At 41.1% G+C, this 22368-nt stretch overlaps 1 protein-coding gene across 2 annotated transcripts in view; it reads right to left on the reverse strand.

Annotated features, from left to right (window-relative positions):
• Positions 1-22368, reverse strand: part of CLIC4 (chloride intracellular channel 4) — a 98145-nt gene that overhangs the window by 64613 nt on the left and 11164 nt on the right. The gene's annotated exons all lie outside the window — the stretch shown is intronic.

The following is a 22368-nucleotide window of genomic DNA, read 5'->3' on the forward strand; positions in this document are numbered from 1 at the left end:
ACCACTGCACTCCAGCCTGGGCGACACAGTGAGACTCCGTCTCAAAAAAAAAAAAAAGAAAAGAAAAAGAAAATTAAAGGAAATGGGCTATATCAACAGAGCTAAGGTGGCAAAGGAAGAAATACAAAATACACACACACGTGCACATACGCACCCATCCACACATGCACATACACAAAGGAGATTTAGGTTCGAAAAGCACAATAGCTGAGGCCATTTAGCAGAAAAGCAAAAATAGTCTTACATGCCTCAATGGCTCCCGAGGCCATTGCAGCATTACTGAACTTATATTCAGAATGTTGACATTAATTGGCAGTTAAACCCAGCATTTTCGGGGTTTTTTAATACGGAGTTTTGCTCTTGTCCGTCAGGCTGGAGTGCAATGGCATGATCTTGGCTCACTGCAACCTCCGCCTCCTGGGTTCAAGTGATTCTCCTGCCTCAGCCTCCTGAGGAGCTGGGACTACAGGCGCCCACCACCACGCCTGGCTAATTTTTTTGTATTTTTAGTAGGGACAAGGTTTCACCGTGTTAGCCAGGATGGTCTCGATCTCCTGACCTCGTGATCCGCCTGCCTCAGCCTCCCAAAGTGCTGGGATTACAGGCGTGAGCCACCTCGTCTGGCCAAACCCAGCATTTTCAAAAGTGAAGGAAGCATTAATATATTTTAGAAATATTTTCATTTAAAATACATTTCAGAACTCAGTATTATTTTTGCAATTTTTCTATAAATCTAAAACTATTCTATTGGATTCTGTTTTTAAAAAAAATAAATTTGAGGCTTCTAGTAAAACCAGGCAGTTCCTCCTATAGAATCAACTCTGCCTGTCATAACAGCTATAACTTCCAGACAAAAACAACCACCTGAAGGCACTGGACAGTGACAGAAGCAGGCAAATATTGGAAGGCAGTTGGCAGCTGGAGGAAGGGAACCGCACTGGACAAGTTTCCCCAGTTTGTATCTTTTAGCCTTGCACCATGCAGGGCAGCTAAAACCCCAATGGAAAATTCACAGTCCTGCTGACTTTAAAAACCAAAAAACAGTCTAGAGCAACCATCACCACTGGAAAGAAAATAAAAAAGGAGAGACAGAGATGGAGAACCAGCAAGGGGGGGCCCTAAAATCTGCATAAATCTGTCTAAATCTCTAGCTGATCCGTGAAACACACACACGCACAGAGTAGGGTCCACGTAGGCCAGCTAAGAGAACTGAACTGAAATATAAACTGCCACCTACTATGGGGGGACAGTTTTGCAGCTTGAATTCAGCTAAGTTAATCAATCGGCTGCTTTAGAAAAGAAAATCAATGCTCTGAAGAGTGGCATAACAAAATTTATATATATAAATTATCATTTATCATTTGTAATATTCAAAATACAATCCAAAATTACTCCCCATAAGAAGAAACGGAAAAACCTGACCCATTCTCAAGAAAAAAAAAAAAAGGAAACAAGAAGACTACCCTAAGATGACCCAGATTCTACAGTTTGCAGTCAAGGATTTTAAAGCAGTTATGGTAACTATGTTCAAAGACCAAAAGAAAAATATGCTCATAATAAAGGAAGATAGGAAATCTCAGTAAGGAAAGAAATCACACACAAAAACGTAAATTCTAGAACTAAAAACTACAATATCTGAATTATTTTTTCAAATTACTAGATTGGCTTAACAGTAGAATAAAGAAAAGAAAGAAACGAAGAAAGAGAGAGAGAGGGAGGGAGGGATGGAGGCAGGGAGGGAGGGGAAAGAAAAGGGTCTGTGAACATGAAGACAGAACCAAGAAATTATTCAATTTGAAGAACAGGAAAAAAAAGCCTCAAAGACCTACGGGACAATATTAAAACGTTTATATTTTAGAGTTCCAGAAGGCGATAACGAAGAAAACAAATATTTCAAGAAATAACGGCCAAAATTTTCCCACATAAAGACGAATTTACAGATTCAAGTTTCACGAACATCAAGGAGATTCAATATAAATAACGCCACACCTAAGTATATCATAATTGAAATAACAAAAAGCAAAAAAAAGAAAGAAAATCTTCACAGTAGCTAGAAAAAAACAACACACGGCATACAAGGGAATAATAATTTGAATGACTGTTGACTACTCATTTGGAGTAATGGAGACCAGAAAACATGGAACGACTTTTTTTTTTTTTTTTTTTTTTTTGAGATGGAGTCCTGCTCCACCCAGGCTGGAGTACAGTGGCATGATCTCGGCTCACTGCAACCTCTGCCTCCCGGGTTCAAGAGATTCTTCCGCCTCAGCGGCCCCAGTAGCTGGGGTTACAGGCAGGCGCCACTATGCCCAGTTAATTTTTGTATTTTTAATAGAGTCAGGGTTTCACTATGTTGGCCAGGCTGGTCTTGAATTCCTGACCTCAGGTGATCCACCCACCTTGGCCTCTCAAAGTGCTGTGATTATAGGCATGAGCTACCGCCCTCGGGCCGTTTTTTTGTTTTGTTTTTCACACAGGGTCTCCTTCTGTCGCCCAAGCTGGAGCGTAGCTCTCACTGCAGCCTCGATCTCCAGGGATCAATCCATCCTCCCACCTCAGCCTCCCAAGTAGCTGGGACGACAGGCACTTGCCACTATGTCCAGCTATTTTTTCTATTTTTTGTAGAGATAGGTCTCACTAGGTTGCCCAAGAGGGTCTCCAACTCCTGGGCTCAAGTGATCTCCCACTTCAGCCTCCCAAAGTGCTGAGATTACAGGCATGAGCCACTATGCCCAGTCAAGAACACTTTTTTAAATGCTGAAAGAATGGCCGGGCAAGGTAGCTCTCGCCTGTAATCCTAGCACTTTGGGAGGCCAAGGCGGGCAGATTGCCTGAGCTCAGGAGTTCAAGACTAGCCTGGGCAACAACGGTGAAACCCTGTCTCTACTAAAATACAAAAAATTAGCCGGGCGTGGTAGTGTGCACCTGTAGTCCCAGCTACTCAGGAGGCTGAAGCAGGAGAATCGCTTGAACCCAGGAGGCGGAGGTTGCAGTGAGCTGAGATCACACCACTGCACTCCAGCCTGGGCAACAGAGCAAGACTCTGTCTCCAAAAAAAAAAAAAAAAATGCTGAAAGAATAACAACAACAATAAAAATCAACTCAAAATTCTATTTCCAGCAAAACTATCTTTAAAGAATGGAAGAGAAGTAAAGGCATTTTCAGATAAAACTATTTAGAATGTGAAAGTTTGGCATTAAATGACTTAATTTCAGAAACACGGAACACTAATTTGTGTTTATTATATTAAGCCATGATTACTTTATTTAAAAAAGAAGTTACTTAGCTGGGCGCAGTGGCTCACGCCTGTAATCCCAGCACTTTGGGAGGCCGAGGCAGGTGGATTGCCTGAGCTCAGGAGTTTGAGACCAGCCTGGGCAACACAGTGAAATCCCGTCTCTACTAAAAATACAAAAGAAATTAGCCAGGTATGGCAGTGTGCGCCTGTAGTGCCAGTTACTTGGGAGGCTGAGGCAGGAGAATTGCTTGAACCCGAGAGGCAGAGGTTGCAGTGAGCCGAGATCACACCACTGCACTCCAGCCTGGACCACAGAGCGAGACTCCATTTCCACAAAAAAAATTAAAATTAAAATTAAAAAAATAAAAATAAAAAAGAAACATGCTCCTTTATAATTAGTTATTCTCACTTTGGTTATATCAAAAAAAGTCCATCTCTGGCTGGGTGCAATGGCTCACACCTGTAACCCCAACACTTTGGGAAGCCAAGGTGGGAGTTTTGAGACCAGCCTAGACAACATAGTGAGACCCCATTTCTACGAAAAACAAAAAAAATTAGCCAGATGTGGTAATATACACCTTCAGTCCTAGCTACTCAGAAGGCTTAGGCTGGAGGATCCCTTGAGCCCAGGAGGTCAAGGATGTAGTGAGCTATGATCTCACCACAGCACTCTAGCCTGGATGACAAAGTGAGGCCCGGTAAAAAAAAAAAAAAAAGATGCATCTCAAATTTTTTCATTGTCTAGCTCTCATTTTAAAAAAATATCTGCTAACTGAAGATAAATTCACTAACTGCCAGGGTCTTCCTTTGTTTATCAACTAAAGACAAGTGTGTTGGGGAATGGGTGAAATTCTTCTGCAAGTCAAAATGCAGCAACCCACTTTCCTTAAGGGCAATTTTAAAATACACATTATACTGCAGTATAGACTAGATTCAGAAAGAATCCCAACAGTACAAGAAAACAATGAAATGTTCAAGAAATTAATACTCTTCTTCCCCATCTGTGCTTAATTTAGTGGGTGAGAGCTATTTCTGTTCATCAAGTTCTCAGACCAATTTTAACTACACATTCCACCAAGAGTTCAGTAGTAGAGTCAAAAATCCAATTTTTCCCTTTGTAAAAAACCTAAGTTCTGCAGAAAGTTTTTCTTTTTACTAGATTACATTCCAGGTGAAGTGTGAAAAAAAAAAATTACAGTTTAAGTAAACAAAAGGAAAATAAAGAATTCAGAGAGTAAATGAGATATATGGGGGACTATTTTAAAACAGAATTACTTGACATGCACAGAAAATCGGCTGTAAGGATATATATCACAATACTGCTTAATAGCCAAATTTCAGACCTCTAAATGACTAAGAACAACGGATTAATGAAGATGACAATAAATAATGAAAAACTGCAATCATGAAAATGCTATAGAATATTTCATTAACACTATAAATTAGCTCTCAATAAACATGAGTAAATTAATGAATCTTCCTCAGATGTTTTAATTTTGGACTATGTATTTTTAAATGTTCATTAAAATATATTACAAAATCGGCCAGACACTGTGGCTCACACCTATAATCCCAGCACTTTGGGAGGCCAAGGTCAGGTGGATCACGAGGTCAGGGGTTCGCAACCAGCCTGGCCAAGATGGTGAAACTCTGTCTCTACTAATAATACAAAAAATTAGCCAGATGCGTTGGCGTGGGCCTGTAATCCCAGCTACTCAGGAGGCTGAAGCAGGAGAATCACTTGAATCCGGGAGGCGGAGGCTGCAGTGAGCCGAGACTGTGCCACTGCACTATAGCCTGGGCGAAAGAGCAAGACTCCGTCTCTCCATATGTATGTATTACGAAATCAGTTTTTGTAAAAAATTATATATTCAACACTGTATTTCAGCTGTGAAAGTTAACATTCAGAATTCTTGTCTATCTTCTTGGCTGGCCTAAAACTTCAAATATCTGAATAGTATAACAGAGCAGGATGTTTCTTACTTAAATATTTTACTTCCGATTTCAATGCACAGGTTCCTCAAATACAAAGAAGGAAAATTCTATAAATTTGACTGGCTTTAAGAAAAAACAAGAAGAAGAACAGTTCTGTGTCTGCTTTATTTTAGACACAACAAACAAAATCTTTCCTTAAACTTTCTTTCAGGAGTTAATTTGGGAAATAAAACATATTCTTTCTGGTCAAAGAATTCACTCCTGAAATATGTTTTCTTTCTTTGGCAAACTGCCTCCATTCTCATGAAGAATTTGTATTGGCCCTATTTTTATTTGTTATCTAATAGATTGCTTCTAATTATGAGAATTTAATTCTCTGGATCTGATGTTGGAATCTCGGGTCTCAACTTTCTGCGTAAGCCTAAGCTTAAGCCAAGCCTGAGGCTACCTTGGTATATAAAATAATACAAACTAGACTGAACGTCACCTCCAAGAAACACACCCACTTTACAGATGAGATAGCAGATCAATTAGGATACACATAGGACTTGATCCTGGCCTTCCAGTTACATAATTTTAATATTCTAGTTCTCTAAACCAATCTGTTAAGTTTAGACCAATAGCTATATAGTGAGCAGCTAGTTACAAAACCCAAATTACATGTCTCAAGTTCAATAACTGAATACTATTTTTATCTCTGGTATTTTACTATGAGGTAATATAGAACACAATAACAGAAAATACTTAATATATTCTCTCTTACATGCTTATATTCCAATACTATGCATACCAATTTGCCCAAAAACACTAATAAATGCTTACTGAATTAATGAATTATCTCCTATACATAATGGTTTGTGGTAGGGGGTAGATACAAAAGATGAAGAAAATAGTCCCTTTGTCTTTGGAAGAACATAATTTTTTAATTTAAAATATAAAAAGAAGAAAAAAGAAAATAATCCCTTATCCCTGATCTCCTGGAATTTACATTCTAACCTGGAACAAAAATGTAATCAAAGGTGATTCAGATGAGTGGCAGAATACGAAAATGCACTAACTGCCCCAAACAGTAGGCAAGAGTAGTTCTGCTAACGGAACGACAAGGTCAGAGAAGGATTCAGAACAGATTTCAACTTAGGCTTGGAGAACATTTAGGTTTATGAACTGACCCCTAAAATCCCGAAATATGTTAAGCTAAACTTTTTACAGAATTAGTTGTATTCCAAAGTATTTATAGTAAGATACACCATAGATGTGTGTATACAGTTCTTCTCTTCAGAAGCATAGCAGTTCGTAAGGGCTTGAGTGTTTAGGCATGCTTGCAAAGGGCTCTAAGGAGGAGCACAGGAGTTGGAAACAATTATTGTAAGAATGCTTTAAGGGACTTTTCAAAGTCCTTATTTGAGAAGGACATGTGCTGTGACCAGAAACAAATTTACTCCATCATTCCATTCTACTACAATCTCTCTAACCAGCCAATCAGAAGAAATCCTATTACCATTTAGCCACACTGAGATCTGCTTTAATGGTTAAAAATGGAATAAACCAAGAAAATACTAAGTAAAACAGATGTTTCTTACAATTTACAAAGATGAGTCCAGCCTCACAGTAAAAATATGTGACAAAGTCTCAAGGATAAAACCAACTCAAAAAACAAAAAAAGAAGAAGAATTGGTGTGAGGAAAATGACAAGGTCAAGAAATTAAAGAAGCTAATTTATTTATAACCTCCTCTCAAAGGGAGGCATAAGTAGCTATGCTTCATATACAAAGCCACTTTTTAAAAATTTGTGTGCTTGTTTTACAGAAAGATTCCTTATAATTTTTTTATTCTTCTTTTAAAGAGGCAAAGGCAGGCAGACTATAGGACGAATCAGTTTGGTAAGTGAGCCAAAAGTAAGGAGGGAAAAAACAGATCCGAAAGCACTGGCTGATCTCATTAGCTTTGCTTAAGAAACTTTATAGATGTGACTTCACTCCTGGATTACACGTCTATATTTAGTTTATACCTAATATGGATAAAGTCTTGAACCAACAGCCATTTCCTCTCTCCACAAAAAGAAACTTCCTTGCCTTTTTTTTTTTTTTTTTCTATCAACAATGCAAAGTATAGACTCCTCTGAAGGGGGAGGAGGGGAGAAAGGGAGGGGGCAGAAAGAAAAGCACTCAGAAAAATAATCAACAAATTAGTATATGATTTTTATTAAACTTGAATCATTTAGACATTTCTCAATTGGAAAACAATCCTAAAATCAAAATATGTGAGGCCAAGCACAGTGGCTCATGCCTGTAATGGGAGGCCAAAGTGGGAGGATAACTTGAGCCCAGGAGTTCAAGACCATCTTAGGTGACACAGTGAGACCTCATCTCCACAAAAAATTAATTTTAAAAAAATTAGCTGGGCATGGTGGCACTGAAAGTCCTAGCTACTACTCAGGGGCCTAAAGGAGATGGATCACTTGAGTCCAGGAGGTCAAGGTGGCAGTAACCTGTGATGGCACCACTGCACTCCATCCTGGGCAACGGTGAAACCCTCTCCCAAAAAAAAATAATAATAAAAACTTTTTAAAAATGACATTCGAGTCAGGTTCCTTAACGAGTTTATAAATAAACCCTCTAAAGTACTTTATAAAATACTAATTAACCAGGCCCCCAAAATGCAAAGAGGTGAGGTAATGGAAATTTTAGTTTCCTTTCAAATTTTACCAAGAGAACTGAAAGCAACCAAACTCATCTAATGAACCATCTAGGCTCACTAGTTGTTAGTATGTTTTAGAAATATCCTAAAATATACTCTGAACTTTTTTTTCAGGGTGACTGAAAACAGAACATAAGAAACTCTGTTCGGAAAACATTCAAGTTTCAAATAAATAGAGAAAAAGAACATAAAGTTCTTGATTCAAGTTCTGAAATCCCAAAGACGTTAGTACAAATCCCAGTACTGCTACTTACTGGCCCTGCAACCATACTCAAACAATGCTCTCTCTAATTCTCATGTGCTAAACAGTACTGATAGCACCTATTTCAAAGTTTATATGAGGATTAAATTAGCTAACACACATAAAAGGCTGGCACACTGTGCCTGGCCCTATAGTAAGCACCCAATGCTATCTATTATCTCATGACCATTATTCTGGCTTTAATAGGGAAACAAAAACTTATTGATCATTTATTATGTATCTGTTTATTCTGTATAGTGATAAATTAAGTAGCTTCAGAAAAGTTATAACATTATTATAAAATGAAGATTTTAAGGTCACTTCATGATTCTTACATTATATTTTTTTGTTTGTTTTCTTTTGTTTTGACACAGGGTCTCACTCTGCCACCCAGGCTGGAGTGGAGTGGTGCAATCACAGTGGCTCAGTACAGCCTCAATCTTCCAGGCTCAGGCAATCCTCCTGCTTCAGCCCCCCAGTAGCTGAGACCACAGGCATGTACCACCATGCCCAGCTATTTTTGCTTTAATTATCATTTGTAGAGATTATATCTACGAATTACAGACATGCTAAAGTCTTTTTTTTTTTTTTTTGAGATGGAGTCTCACTCTGTCGCCCAGGCTGGAGTGCAGTGGCACGATCTCGGCTCACTGCAACCTCCGCCTCCCTGGTTCAAGTGATTCTTCTGCTTTAGCCTCCCGAGTAGCTGGGACTACAGGCACATGCCACCATGCCTGCTAATTTTTGTATTATCAGTAGAGACGGGGTTTCACCATCTTGGCCAGGCTGGTCTCAAACTCCTGACCACCTGCCTCAGTCTCCCAAAGTGCTGGGATTACAGGCGTGAGCCACCGCGCCCAGCTGACGTGCTAATGTTTTAAGCTTTATTATCCCATTGTGGTATAAGGTGAAAAATTCTAAAAACAACAATAATCTTAGAGTCTAGAAAAATTAGGAGACTTCATTTTTACTCCTTAAAAATTACTAAATATAAAACCTGTAGATCTACACTATCTCAACTTCTTTCAGACAAATTAAATAAAAAGAGCTTAATCTCTTCCTCTCTAGATGTGTTAAAAATATGAGCACATCTACATTTCCTTTAAAGAAAGCATTAAAGGCTAGTTAATATATGACCTGTTCAATTGTAAAGATAAATACCATAACAATCAATAAATAGTGAAATGTGGTAGCACAGGAAGCCAAAATCCATAATTCAAAAGTACTTTTACTTTGGGAGGCCACCGCAAGGGGATTACGTGAGCTCAGGACTTTGGGACCAGCCTGGGCAACATGGCAAGATCTCCATATCTTAAAAAAATAAATTTTGGCTGGGCGCAGTGGCTCATGCCTGTAATCCCAACACTTTGGGAGGCCAAGGAGGGTGGATCACCTCATGTCGGGAGTTTGAGACCAGGCTGACCAACATGGAGAAACCCCGTCTCTACTAAAAATACAAAAATTAGCCGAGCATGGTGGCGCATGCCTGTAACCCCAGCTACTCAGGAGCTGAGGCAGGAGAATTGCTTGAACCCGGGAGGCAGAGGTTGCAGTTAGCCAAGATCATGCCACTGCACTCCAGCCTGGGCAACAGAGCACAACTCCATGCCACAAAAAAACTATATATATATAGTTTTTTACATTCAATTTAATTAAAAATTTTTTAATTAAAATATATAATTTTAATTTTAAAAAATTTAATTAAGAGGAACCAATAAGATCCTATGTCATACATTATTCTTCTTCTTTTATGCTTTCACATTAAAAAAAAAAAGAGAGAGAGAAAAAAAGAGAAACATTCTCACTAGTAATGGACTCGCAGCTTTAGCTACAAGTCCAGAAAGAGCTGCTGAGGCCAATGGACTAAGATAGCAGAGTCCAATCTGACTGTCCTTTAGTTACCTAGTAAGTGTCAACAGGATCAGGGTTCACTAAAGTTAATTCAGGAGCAAATTCAAGCTTAACCTTGAACTTTTTTTGTACTAACCCTGCTCTTTTGATAAAGAATGAAAAGTTCCCACCTAGTTGTAGCAGCAGTCTGGCAGATGCTTCTAATCCAGGAGGTTGAAACCATATACGGTATATTGGAATATATAAACTAACCATAGGCCAAGCCAACATGGTCTTAATTCTGCATTCCTAAAGGCAAAATAGTAAGCACACAAGGCTTACTATGAGTCAGACTCTAAGGGCTTTTCTTATATTAACTCTTAGAATCTTTACAAAAGCCCAAGAAGATTATCCCAGTGGGGACACCAAGGCAACTAGCGAAGGGTAGAACTAGGATTCAAACACAGGCCACATGGCTTGGGAGTCCACACTCTTTAGCCACTACATCAAGCTTGTCCAACCTGAGGTCTGTGGGCCACATGTGGCCCAGGACAACATTGAATGAAGCCCAACACAAATCCATAAACTTTCTTAAAACATTATAAAGTCTTTTTGCTTTTTTTTTTTTTTTTTTGGCTCATCAGCTATTGTTAGTGTATTTTTTTCTGTGGCCCAAGACAATTCTTCTTCCAATGTGGCCCAGGGAAGCCAAAAGATTGGACATTGCATACTGTAACAGCATTAACACTAAAGATCCAGTCTTCCATTATGATGACTCAATTGCCTACTTGAAGTATTAATTCTAATGATCTTCAACTCCAAAAGAAACTACTTCAGCACCTAGATAGAAATACTGGCTGGGCGTGGTGGCTCACACCTATAATCCAGCACTTTGGGAGGGCAAGGTGGGTGGATCACTTGACACCAGGAGTTCTAGACCAGCCTGGACAACATAGCGAAACTCTGTCTCTACTGAAAATACAAAAAAATTAGCCAGTTGCAGTGGCCCATGTCTGTAGTCCCAGCTACTAGGGAAGCTGAGGCACGAGAATCACGAGCCCAGGAGACAGAGGTTGCAGTGAGCTGAGATTGTGCCACTGCACTCCAGCCTGGGTGACAGAGTGAGACTCCGTTTCAAAAAAAAGAAAAAGAAAAAGAAAAAACCAGTCTGCGCAACATAGCAAGACCTCGTCTCTAAAAAAAAGAAAAAAAGGCGCGATGGCTCATGCCTATAATCCTAGCACTCTGGGAGGCCGAGACAGGCGGATCATTTGAGGTCAGGATTTCAAAACCAGCCTGGCCAACATGGTGAAACCCTGTCTCTATTAAAAATATAGGCTGGGCGTGGTGGGTCACACCTGTAATCCCAGCACTTTGGGAGGCCGACGCGGGTGGAACAGAAGGTCAAGAGATCGAGATCATCCTGGCCAACATGGTGTAACCCTGTCTCCACTAAAAATACAAAAATTAGCTGGATGTGGTGGCGCGCCTATAGTCCCAACTACTCGGGAAGCTGAGGCAGGAGAATAGCTTGAACCCGGGAGGTGGAGGCTTCAGTGAGCCAAGATCGCACCCGTGCACTCCATCCTGGCAACACAGCAAGACTCCATCTCAAAAGAAAAAAAAATTGTTTTAAATTAAAGACAAATATTGGGAGCGCCTTTGTTCCTTCCGGCCTGCCCGCGCAGGTGGCCAGGGGCTGGGACCCAGACCGGGCCGCTGCCCAGGTGCGTTAGGTAGGCTCGGTGGCCAGGCAGCTCCGGTTGGGGCGGCTTACCGGGGCTGGCGGGGTCGCCCTCCCCGAGGAGCTCTGGCTCCTCAGTGGCGGGACCGGCCCGGGCCAACACCGCGCCCACCAATTCGGTTGCCGGCCGGGGGCCCCAGGCTTGTGGCCACCCGCCTCTGTCTGGAGGGCTGAATTGAGTCGAAAGCCCGCGTTGGGCTGGAAGGAGGAAACCACCAGCCTGGGAACGCTTTCGGCAAGCTACTGGCAGGGGAAATGGGGACAGGGAAGTGGGCAGGCGGGGAGACTGGAGCCGCAGATCTCCCTGGCAGGGAGGTCGTGGCCTGTTTCCTTTGACTCTGCCTAATTTCATTGTGAATCCTGATGTGACAGAGGCAATTGCTTGCTTGGATACCATATAGGTCCAGATTCCAGCTTGCACTGGAATATTTACTGACTCTCTGATAGAAGATCTACACCTGAAACATCTGTGAAGTCTTTCTAGCATCCTGTCCATGGCCTACTACACAGTTTACTTCTATTGTGTCATTTTATGAGCTGACTTGGAATATATCTTCAGATTTTCCCTGCCTTTACACATGAAAACGGTTTTGATACAGCTTTTAGATTAGAGAATGACAGCTTTTCCAGGCCATGGTGTCTGTGTCTGACTCCTTGCCTTTCATTTTACCCAATACTAGCTTAAAACATCCTCCCTGACTCCGGTACTTTTTTGCCTCCTCTCCTTCCTTCCTCCCCACCTCTTTTTCCCCCGATCCTGCGACTTTGGATCTCTGTCCTTGGAGTCCCTGCATCTATTTTGTGGATGAAAGACTACACCCAAAGGACCCAGACTGATGAGGTCACTTCTGCCCAGTCTCGTACTACTGAGACCAAGAAGAAGAAGGAGGGAAAACTGAAATGGAAGGTTTGAAAAAGAGTATATTAGTAAAGGAAGTAAGAACAGTGCTAACAAAATGCAGCAAAACAGAAATGACTGCAAACTTCTGGCAGTGAAGCAAATTCTCATCCATCTTGGGTTGCTTCTCTTGACCCTGCCTACCTGCTCCCCTGCCCTCTCTTCCTGATGAGAACTACAGGAAAACCTGTGCCCATGCCAGGGAGAAAGGGCACGTGAGGAACACAGGGATGGGCTGGGACTGACAAGCTACTCTAAGCTGCTACAGGGTCTGGAGTCTGTTGACATTACATGGTTAACTCCGTTAAAAAAAATTATATATATACATTAAAAAATCAGCTGGGCATGATGGTGGGCACCTGTAATCCCAGCTACTTGGGAGGCTGAGGCAGGAGAACTGCTTGAACTCAGAAGGTGGAGGCTGCAGTGAGCCAAGATGGCGTCACTGCACTCCAGCCTAGGTGACAGAGCGAGACTCCGTCTCAAAAAAAAAAAAAAAAAAAAAAGAAGAAAAAGAAGGAAAGAAAAATACAAATGACACTTCAAGTCAACAATCATCCCTGGCTCTGATTTTGGGATCTATGATCTCAAATATGTCAAAATATATTAACAACTTGTTACATGCAATACTGAGCAACGGTATAATCTAACACAGGGGTTCCTGCTGAGTCATCAGGACAATAGCTGCTCCCAACACTCTTAATCATAATGGCTATCAAGCCACATTCTCAGGGTCAAAACAGAGTTGCAGACTCTCCCTTAAATCTTTTTTACTTTGCAAGGAAAAACAAGTAAATCTGTTTATTTCAATCTAAAATATGAACTGAGCCCAGTCATTTGCATCACCCTCTCGGCCTATTTCTCTGGCTTCTTGCTAGGCATTTGCTTTTTCCCAATTATGTGATCTTTTATTTCTTCTTTTCCTCCCAACCTCCTCTGAAATCAAGGCTGTGCACGGAAAAAATAAAAGCTTCTATATATTCCTTCAGCAAACATTTTATTGAGTAACAATCAAATGAGTTAATATTTAATAGATGTAATGTAGTTAACACAGTGCCTGGCACATAGAAAGCACTCCATAAGTGTATATATTAGTTCAATTAAATATGAAATACTTTTCCACGCATTTAAGAAATCCAACAGAAAACAAAGTCAATGGGAACAATATCTATTCTAAATATAGGAAAACCAGGTCTTCCTAGAAGTGAAAAGGCCTCCCAGTGAGTTACAATAACTCCAGCGGAAAATATTATCCCATCTAAGATAATGGTGTATAGTGCGCCTTCCTTATAGCTCATTCATTACTGACACCTGAGGGTACATTTTCTTGCTTCCCAGAGCTTACAGCAGTTCCTAGTAGGCACTTAGTAAAGACATGTTTAATGAAAGATTTTTTAAATTTGTAGTCTCTCTATTTACCAAAAAACAAACAACAACAACAACAACAAAAACCTGCAGTGAGAGACAGTTAAAACACAAAGTAAATAAAAAGGAATTTAAGGTTTTAGTGGTGAGTCTCAAATTTGCTTGAGAGATTATTTTTAATAAAAGACAAAAAAAATCAATTTTGGCAGAAATCCAGATGTCCTAGAATGAGAGCCTTCTTACCACCACATTTAAAGGGATATCTGCCAGTAATAAAAGAAGAAAGCAACAATACAAAATCTGTGAAATGCCAGAAGATACCAGAGTATGAATTTTTTTTTTCCCCTTGAGATAGGGTCTTGCCCTGTTGCCCAGGGTGGAGTACAGTAGCGCCATCTTGGCTCACTGCAACCTTTGCCTCCCAGGCTCAAGCAATCCTCCCACCTCAGCCTCCCAAGTAGCTGGGACCATAGGTGTGTGCCTCAATACACAGCTAATTTTTGCATTTTTTATGGAGACAGGGTTTCTCCATGTTGTCCAGGCTGGTCTCGAACTCCTGGGCTCAAGCAATCCACCTGCCTCGCCTCCCAAAGTGCTAGGATTACAAGTGTGAGCCACTACACCTGGCTGAAAAAATTTTTAATACATCAAATTAAATGTTTAAGGGCAGATGTTATTCAGGCTTGAACTTCATTTTATTTATGGGGAAGACCGCTGTTAGTTCCAGCTTTAGAGAAAAAATACACAATATGTTTATCTTACGGAGAGTTTCTCTTGCAAAGCCTAACTGTGTACATGCTTCAGGAGAAAATTCTTAATACACAGCTTTTGACTTAGAAGATATTCTAACAGCTGGGTGCTATGGCTTACACCTGCAATCCCAGCACTTTGGGAGACTGAGGTGGGCGGATCACCTGAGGTCAGGAGTTCAGGACCAGCCTGGCCAACATGGTGAAACCCCATCTCTAGTTAAAAAAAGAAAAAAGAAAAAGACAAAAACTAGGCAGGCGTCATGTCACATGCTGGAATTACAATTTCAGCTACTTGGGAGGCTGAGACAGAACTGCTTGAACCTGGGAGGAGGAGGTTGCAGTGAGCCAAGAAGGTGCCACTGCACTCCAGCCTGGTCAACAAAGCAAGACTCCGTCTCCAGGGGAAAAAAAAAGAAAAAAAAAAAAGCTTATATAACGTAAGCCGTACTGCCCCATACTTAAAAGTCTAGAGTAAAAGGTTCTACCACTATGAACTGGAATCTTTTCAAACGAAGTACCGTCACACCAGAAAAAGTGAGTGGAAGGCTTCTGACAAATAGTGACTTAACAACTAATAAGGTAACACTTTCCCCTCCAAATCTATACCAAATCATCTGTGTTTAGTGACATAACCAAATTTGGTGGAATGCTATAGCTGGCAATTTCAACCAGTCCATGCTTTGCTTTCCACCAACTACCCACCAAATAGTGCTGCTAAGCAGATGATCTTTTTCCAAAGCACAGCACTTATAAATAATATTTTTAGCCAACTATAATTTACTAGCAGTAGGTTAAGGTCTATCAACTATACTTAAGGTATTTACTCATTCAATAAGATTTACTGAATGCCTATTATGAGGCAGACAATCTACTAAATATTGTGGTGGATGCAAAGATGAATAAGACAAGGAATCTGCCCTCCTGAAGCTTAGTTTATTATAGCAAAGATAAGACATACATGCAAAACTATCAACAAAATAGGTAACAGAAGAGTCACATAAGAGGCATGAAATATGAATCTTGAAAGATTAACAAAGGGAGACACATTTAAATGGAGATTTACAGGATTATAGAGAGTTTAAACAATTGGGAATGGAAGAGATGGGAAAGGTTGCTTCAGGGAAACAAGATAGCTCACATAGAAACAAAGAGTTCGATTTAGCTGGACTGTGAGACCCGGGAGAAGTAGGAGATAAATTTGTTCAATTAGTTGGAGCTAGACTATGAAAGCCATAGACTTGAATGCCAGACTATAGATTTGAACTTCTTTTTTTTTTTTTTTTTTTTTTTGAGACGGAGTTTTGCTCTGTTGCCCAGGTTGGAGAGCAGTGGCACGATTTCAATTCACTGTAACCTCCGACTCCCAGGTTCAGGCGATTCTCCTGCCTCAGTCTCCCAAGTAGCTGGGACTACAAGCATGCGTCACAACGCCCGGCTAATTTTTGTATTTTTAGTAGAGACGGGGTTTCTCCATATTAGTCAGGCTGGTCTCGAACTCCTGACTTCAGGTGATCTGCCCGCCACAGCCTCCCAAAGTGCTGGGATTACAGGAGTGAGCCAGCATGCCCGGCCAATTCTTTCTTTAGTAGAGAGCAACAAAATGGTTTTTGCACTTGCAGAGTGTGGGAGTAAGGAAACGGAGGAACCGTCTTAGCTGGTTTTTCAAAAAACATAGTGTTGGACAGTCTGGCCTATACAAAGATGAAGAACAAAATCTCTTCCTCACAGAGTTTACTTGGCCTCAAGTAAAGAAGTAGGGGAGAAGGCTGTATGAAAATTCATACAAAGAAGCAATACATACCACTGAGGGGGACCTAGTGGAATAGGTGGCCATTTGGGAGATTCCTTGAAGGACATCCATTAAACCATGTCTCTGTTTAATTTTCCACCTCTTCCTCTAATAGATCAGCATTCAACCCAGCTCTTACAGATCACACTTTTTAAAGCCTTCCCTTCATATATATCCCCTTTTACAGCTATCAACCTCTCTTCTACATAGCCAAGTTTCTTGTTAGAGTTGACTTTACACACCGACTCCAGTTTCTTACTTCCTATTTCATTCTTCTACCCGCTGTATTATGACTTCCCCACCACCACTACTCCACCAAAGCTGCTACTACTAAGGATGCAGGTAACTTCCAGGGTGTTAAATCCAACAAACACTCAGCTTGACACAACTGGTCACTCCCTCCTTACAAACCTCTCCTAGCTTCCTCCTACCTCACTCGAGTAGTTTTCCTCTCACCACTCACTACTGTTCTCCCACAGTTCCTCTTTGTTCTCCTTGTCTAGCTTCTCCTCCATTACCCAACCCCTAAGTGTTGAGAGTTCCTCAGAACTTGCTTCTAGGCATTTCCTTACTCTTTACTCATCCACAGAATGATCTCATACACTTGTTTTTTTCTTTAGAGACAGAGTCTCACTCTATCATCCGGCAGTGCAGTGGCACTGTAGCCTCTAACTCCTGGGTTCAAGTCATCATTCCTGCCTCAGCCTCCTGAAGTAACTAGGACTATAGGCATGTGACATCATGCCCAGCTAATTTTTTATTCTTATTTTTGCAGGGATGGGGTCTTGCTATGTTGCCCAGACTGGTCAAAAACTCCTGGCCTCAAGCAATTCTTCCACCTCAGCCTTCCATGGTGCTGGGATTATAGGTGTGACCTACCACTTTAAATACCAAATATTATATGTGTGTGTGTATGTCATATATACATATATGTATATCAACTATGGCATATATATATGTCATCAAGTCCCAAATGTCTCCACCTTGCCCAGCTTCTTTCTGAACAGATCTGTATATCCAACTTTCTACCAACATCTCCACTAGACATCTCAGCCATCTTATACTCAACAAGTCAAAACTTGAACTCTGTCTGCTCCTCCTCCCTCTCCATGAATGGCAGCTCTTGACCAGTGACTCTAATTACAAACCCAAGTCATTTCTCACACTTTTCTCTCTCACATACCTCCTTCTTAAACATCTTCCTATTGACACCACTTCCAAAATCTACCTCAAATCCATTCTCTTCTCTCCATCACCTCCCTAATCCAAGCCACCATCACCTTTCTTGATTGCAACGGCCTCCAGATAGTTGTCTTTATTGCCACTCTTGCCTCCCTTCAATTCATTTGCCACACAGTCAGGCTACTCATCTTAAGATGCAACTCTAAGTAGCTGAGATTACAGGCACCCGCCACCACGCCCAGCTTATTTTTTGTAGTCTTAGTAGAGACAGGGTTTCCCCATGTTGGCCAGGCTGCTCTCAGGTGATCCACCAGTCTCAGCCTCCCAAAGTGCTGGGATTACAGGCATGAGCCACCGCACCTGGCCCCTACTTAAAATTTGAGGCAAGAAGTATCCATTTTTATTTTAGATAGATCAAAATTAGCAGATAAAACATGCAACTAATTAGTGAGGGAAAAGGTAAAAGTTTGTTTTGGTTTGGTTTTTTTTTTTTTTTTTTTTTTGAGACACCGTCTCACTCTGTGGCCCAGGCTGGAGTGCAGTGACATGATTACGGATTACTACTCACTGTGGCCTCGACCTCCCAAGGTTCAGGTGATCCTCCTGCCTCAGCCCCTAAGCAGCTGGGAATACAGGCACACACCACCACACCCGGCTAATTTTCGTGTTTTTGCGTCACCATGCCTGATCAAAAGTTTCTTTAAACAACTGATAATAAGCAGTGTAATAGATTCAGTAATACTAACAACCCTTAAACTGTTAGAATACAACACAAACATTTAACTCATCTCTAAATCAATTATCTCATTTAATTTCCCACTTAAATCATTTCTTAAGCTTTTAATTCAGCTAGAATAAAAAAGTACATGAGACAAAAAAAAAGTCACTGTATTGTATAGGAAAAAAAAGGTGCTAAGAACCTACCACCATCGGCCATGGCTCATTTACTCACCATCTGACTGTCTACTTGGTTATACTGAGAGCTCCTTGAAGACAAGGGGCTCATTCTTACTCCTTTACCTCTCCAGCACTTACTACATGGAAAGTATTCAATTGATGTTTGCTTCTATTATGATTCCCTATACTGTGGCTCAACTGTTCCTAGGCAAAGACTGGTTTCTTATTATACTTGAACTATAAAATGGACATATCTTGCCTACTACATAGATATTGAAGGAAGAAATTAATACTGAAAAATAACTTTCATTTTTAGAATAGATTTCTCCTAAAGAGTACAAGAGGAGGATCTACCTTCAAACCATTTAATCAATATCCATTCTAGGTGATGGCACATTTCATGTCATACTTTCATGACATGCTTTCTTCCACCAAAGATCAAATGTTCTAAGGAAGATATAGGCAAAATCTGAGTTTCTTTTATAAAACCTAAATAAATTTTCTTTAAACCAACTTACTTAATTCAACACACATTACATATCAGATCAGCCCTCATTCTTCACTCATTCAAGTATTCTGTCATGAACAGCCTTAAAATATTATATATAAATTCTCATTAATAATTCATGCAAGCAAAAATAAAAATAAATAAATAAATAATTCATGCAAGCTTATAAAAAAAGACTAAGGGCCAGGCACGGTGGCTCATGCCTGTAATCCCAGCACTTTGGGAGACCAAGGTGGGCAGATCACCAGAGGTCAGGAGTTCAAGATCAGCCTGGCGAACAATGGCAAAACCCTGTCTCTACTAAAAATACAAAAATAAGCCAGGTATGGTGGTGCATGTCTCTAATCCCAGCTACTTGAGAGGCTGAGGCAAGAGAATCGCTTGAAGCAGGAGGTGGAGGTTGCAGTGAGCCAAGATTGCACCACTGCACTCCAGCCTGGGCGACAGAGTGAGACTCTGCCTCAAAAAAAAAAATTATCCAGGTGTGGTGGCAGGCGCCTGTAATCCCAGCTACTTGGGAGGCTGAGGCAGGAGAATCACTCGAACCCGTGAGGCAGAGGTTGCAGTGAGCTGAGATTGCACCACTGCATTCTAGCCGGAGAGAAAGAAGAAGAAGAAGAAAAAAAAAAGACTAGGACATACAATAGCAACTATTTCTAGTCAAGGGGTTATAAGTAATTTTTACTTTATTTATGCTTTTCTATTGTTTTCTAAGTTGTCTAGAGTAAATACATATAGCTTTTATAACTGGAAAAAAGACGCTTTTTTAAAAAGAGCATAATACACACAATGAATATACTAGAAAGCAGAAAGGAAATAACATTACCTTTTCAAACTTAGGACCAATATTTAAACTAAAACAGAGAAAGGCTAAATAGGGCTGGGCACAGTGGCTCATGCCTATAATCCCAGCACTTTGAGAGGCTGAGGCGGGAGAATTGCTTGAGTCCTGGAGTTTGAGACCAGCCTGGGCAACACTGAGAAACCCCATTTCTACAAAAAGCAGCCAGGCATAGTGGCACGTGCCTGTGGTCCCAGCTACTTGGAAGGCTGAGGCAAGAGGACCACTTGAGCCCAGGAGATTGGGGTTGCAGTGAGCTGTGACTGTACCAGCCTGGGCCACAGAGCAAGACTGTGCCAGAAAGAAAGAAAGAGAGAGAGAGAAAGAGAGAGAGAAAGAGAGAGAGAAAGAGAGAAGGAAGGAAGGAAGGAAGGAAGGAAGGAAGGAAGGAAGGAAGGAAGGAAGGAAGGAAGGAAGGAAGGAAGGAAGGAAGGAAAAGAAAAAGAAAGAAAGAAAAAGAAAGAAAAAGAAAGAAAGAGAAAGAAAGAAAGAAAGAAAGAAAAGAAAAGAAAGAAAAGGAAGGAAGGAAGGAAGAGAAAAGATAAAAGAAGGAAAGAAAAAGAAAAAATTTCATTTCAGTCTTGGGTGCTGTTATGGTCAAGGCTTAAATTTAATTTCTTAAGTCTAATCACCTTCTTTTTTTCCTGATTAGTCTGTTTTCACAGCTACCACTTTTTCCATTTTCCTAGGTAGCACAATAATCTAGTTTGGTTCACCTTTAGTTTTTTTGTAGAGACAGGGCCTCACTGTCTCACTGTGTTGCTCAGGCTGGTCTCGAGCTCCTGGGCTCAAATGATCGTCCTGCCCCAGCCTCTCAAAGTGCTGGGGTTACAGGCGTGTGCCACCACGCCTGGCCCACCTTTAGTTTTTAATGAATATTCAGTCTTATAATCCACCACCTGTTCTCTACTTCCAAAATAAAGTAACTGGTTGTTAGCAGAAGAAAACATGCAGAGAATTTACAAATCCTTAAAAGTTCTTAAGGCCAAGTGCAGTGGCTCATGCCTGTAATCCCAGCACTTTGGGAGGCCAAGGCAGGCAGATCACCTGAGGTCAAGAGTTCAAGACCAGCCTGCCCAACATGGTGAAACCCCATCTCTACTAAAAATACAAAAACTAGGCCGGGCACGGTGACTCACGCCTGTAATCCTAGCACTTTGGGAGGCTGAGATGGGCGGATCACCTGAGGTCAGGAGTTCAAGACCAGCCTGACCAAAATGGAAAAACCCCATCTCTACTAAAAATACAAAATTAGCCGGGTGTGGTGGTGCATGTCTGTCATCTCAGCTACTTGGGAGGCTGAGGCACGAGAATCACTTGAACCTGGGAGGTGGAGGTTGCGGTGAGCAGAGATCAAGCCATTGCACTCTAGCCTGGGAAACAAGAATGAAACTCCGTCTCAAAAAAAAAAAAAAAAACTAGCCAGGCATGGTGGTGGGTGTCTATAACCCCAGCTACCCAGCAGGTTGAGGCAGGAGAATCGCTTGAACCCGGGAGGCAGAGGTTGCAGTGAGCCAAGATCACGCCACTGCACTCCAGCCTGGGCGACACAGTGAGACTCCATTTCAAAAAAAAAAAAAGTTCTTAATTACCTCAGCTTTCATCTGATTATTTGGTTTTGTATTCGCCAATATTTCTTCAGATTCTCTATTTTCTTCTCCCACATACACAAATAAATAGCTATGCTGCACAGTGGTAAAATTCAATACTTAAGTTATTACATGTGACTGACATTTTTACAACTCTATTATAATAAGAACTAAATCTTTTCATAAGAATGAGTTATTCACATGTAAGTTGGAAGTAATAATTTTGTTACAAAAAAAGAAAAAGAAAACCTGTCATATTCCTAGCTTATTTCAGCTCCAAGAAACAGCTTGTATTTCAACTTCAAGAAAAGCAAAGACACCTACAAAAGGATGCTTAAAGGTACAAAATATATGCATGTTGCACTCAAGTCCATTCCTGGCCCTAGTTCTAATAGTTACTTATTCAAAACATTAATGTTAGCCGAGTGCGGTGGCTCACACCTATAATCCCAGCACTTTAGGAGGCTAAGGCAGGCGGATCCCGAGGTCAAGAGATCGAGACCATCCTGGCCAACATGGTGAAATCCCGTCTCTACTAAAAAATATAAAAAATTAGCTGGGTGTGGTGGCACATGCCTATAGTCCCAGCTACTCAGGAGACTGAGGCAGGAGAATCGCTTGAAACTGGGAGGCAGAGGTTGCGGTGAGCCGAGATCACACCACTGCACTCCAGTCTGGGCAGCAAGAGCAAAACTCCATCTCAAAAAAAAAAAAAAGAATAATAATGTTAAAATTTAAGATACTCGGCCGGGCGCGGTGGCTCAAGCCTGTAATCCCAGCACTTTGGGAGGCCGAGACGGGCGGATCACGAGGTCAGGAGATCGAGACCATCCTGGCTAACACGGTGAAACCCCGTCTCTAT

This window comes from Macaca fascicularis, chromosome 1, assembly GCF_037993035.2.
Source record: "Macaca fascicularis isolate 582-1 chromosome 1, T2T-MFA8v1.1".
NCBI classification, from domain to species: Eukaryota; Metazoa; Chordata; class Mammalia; order Primates; family Cercopithecidae; genus Macaca; species Macaca fascicularis.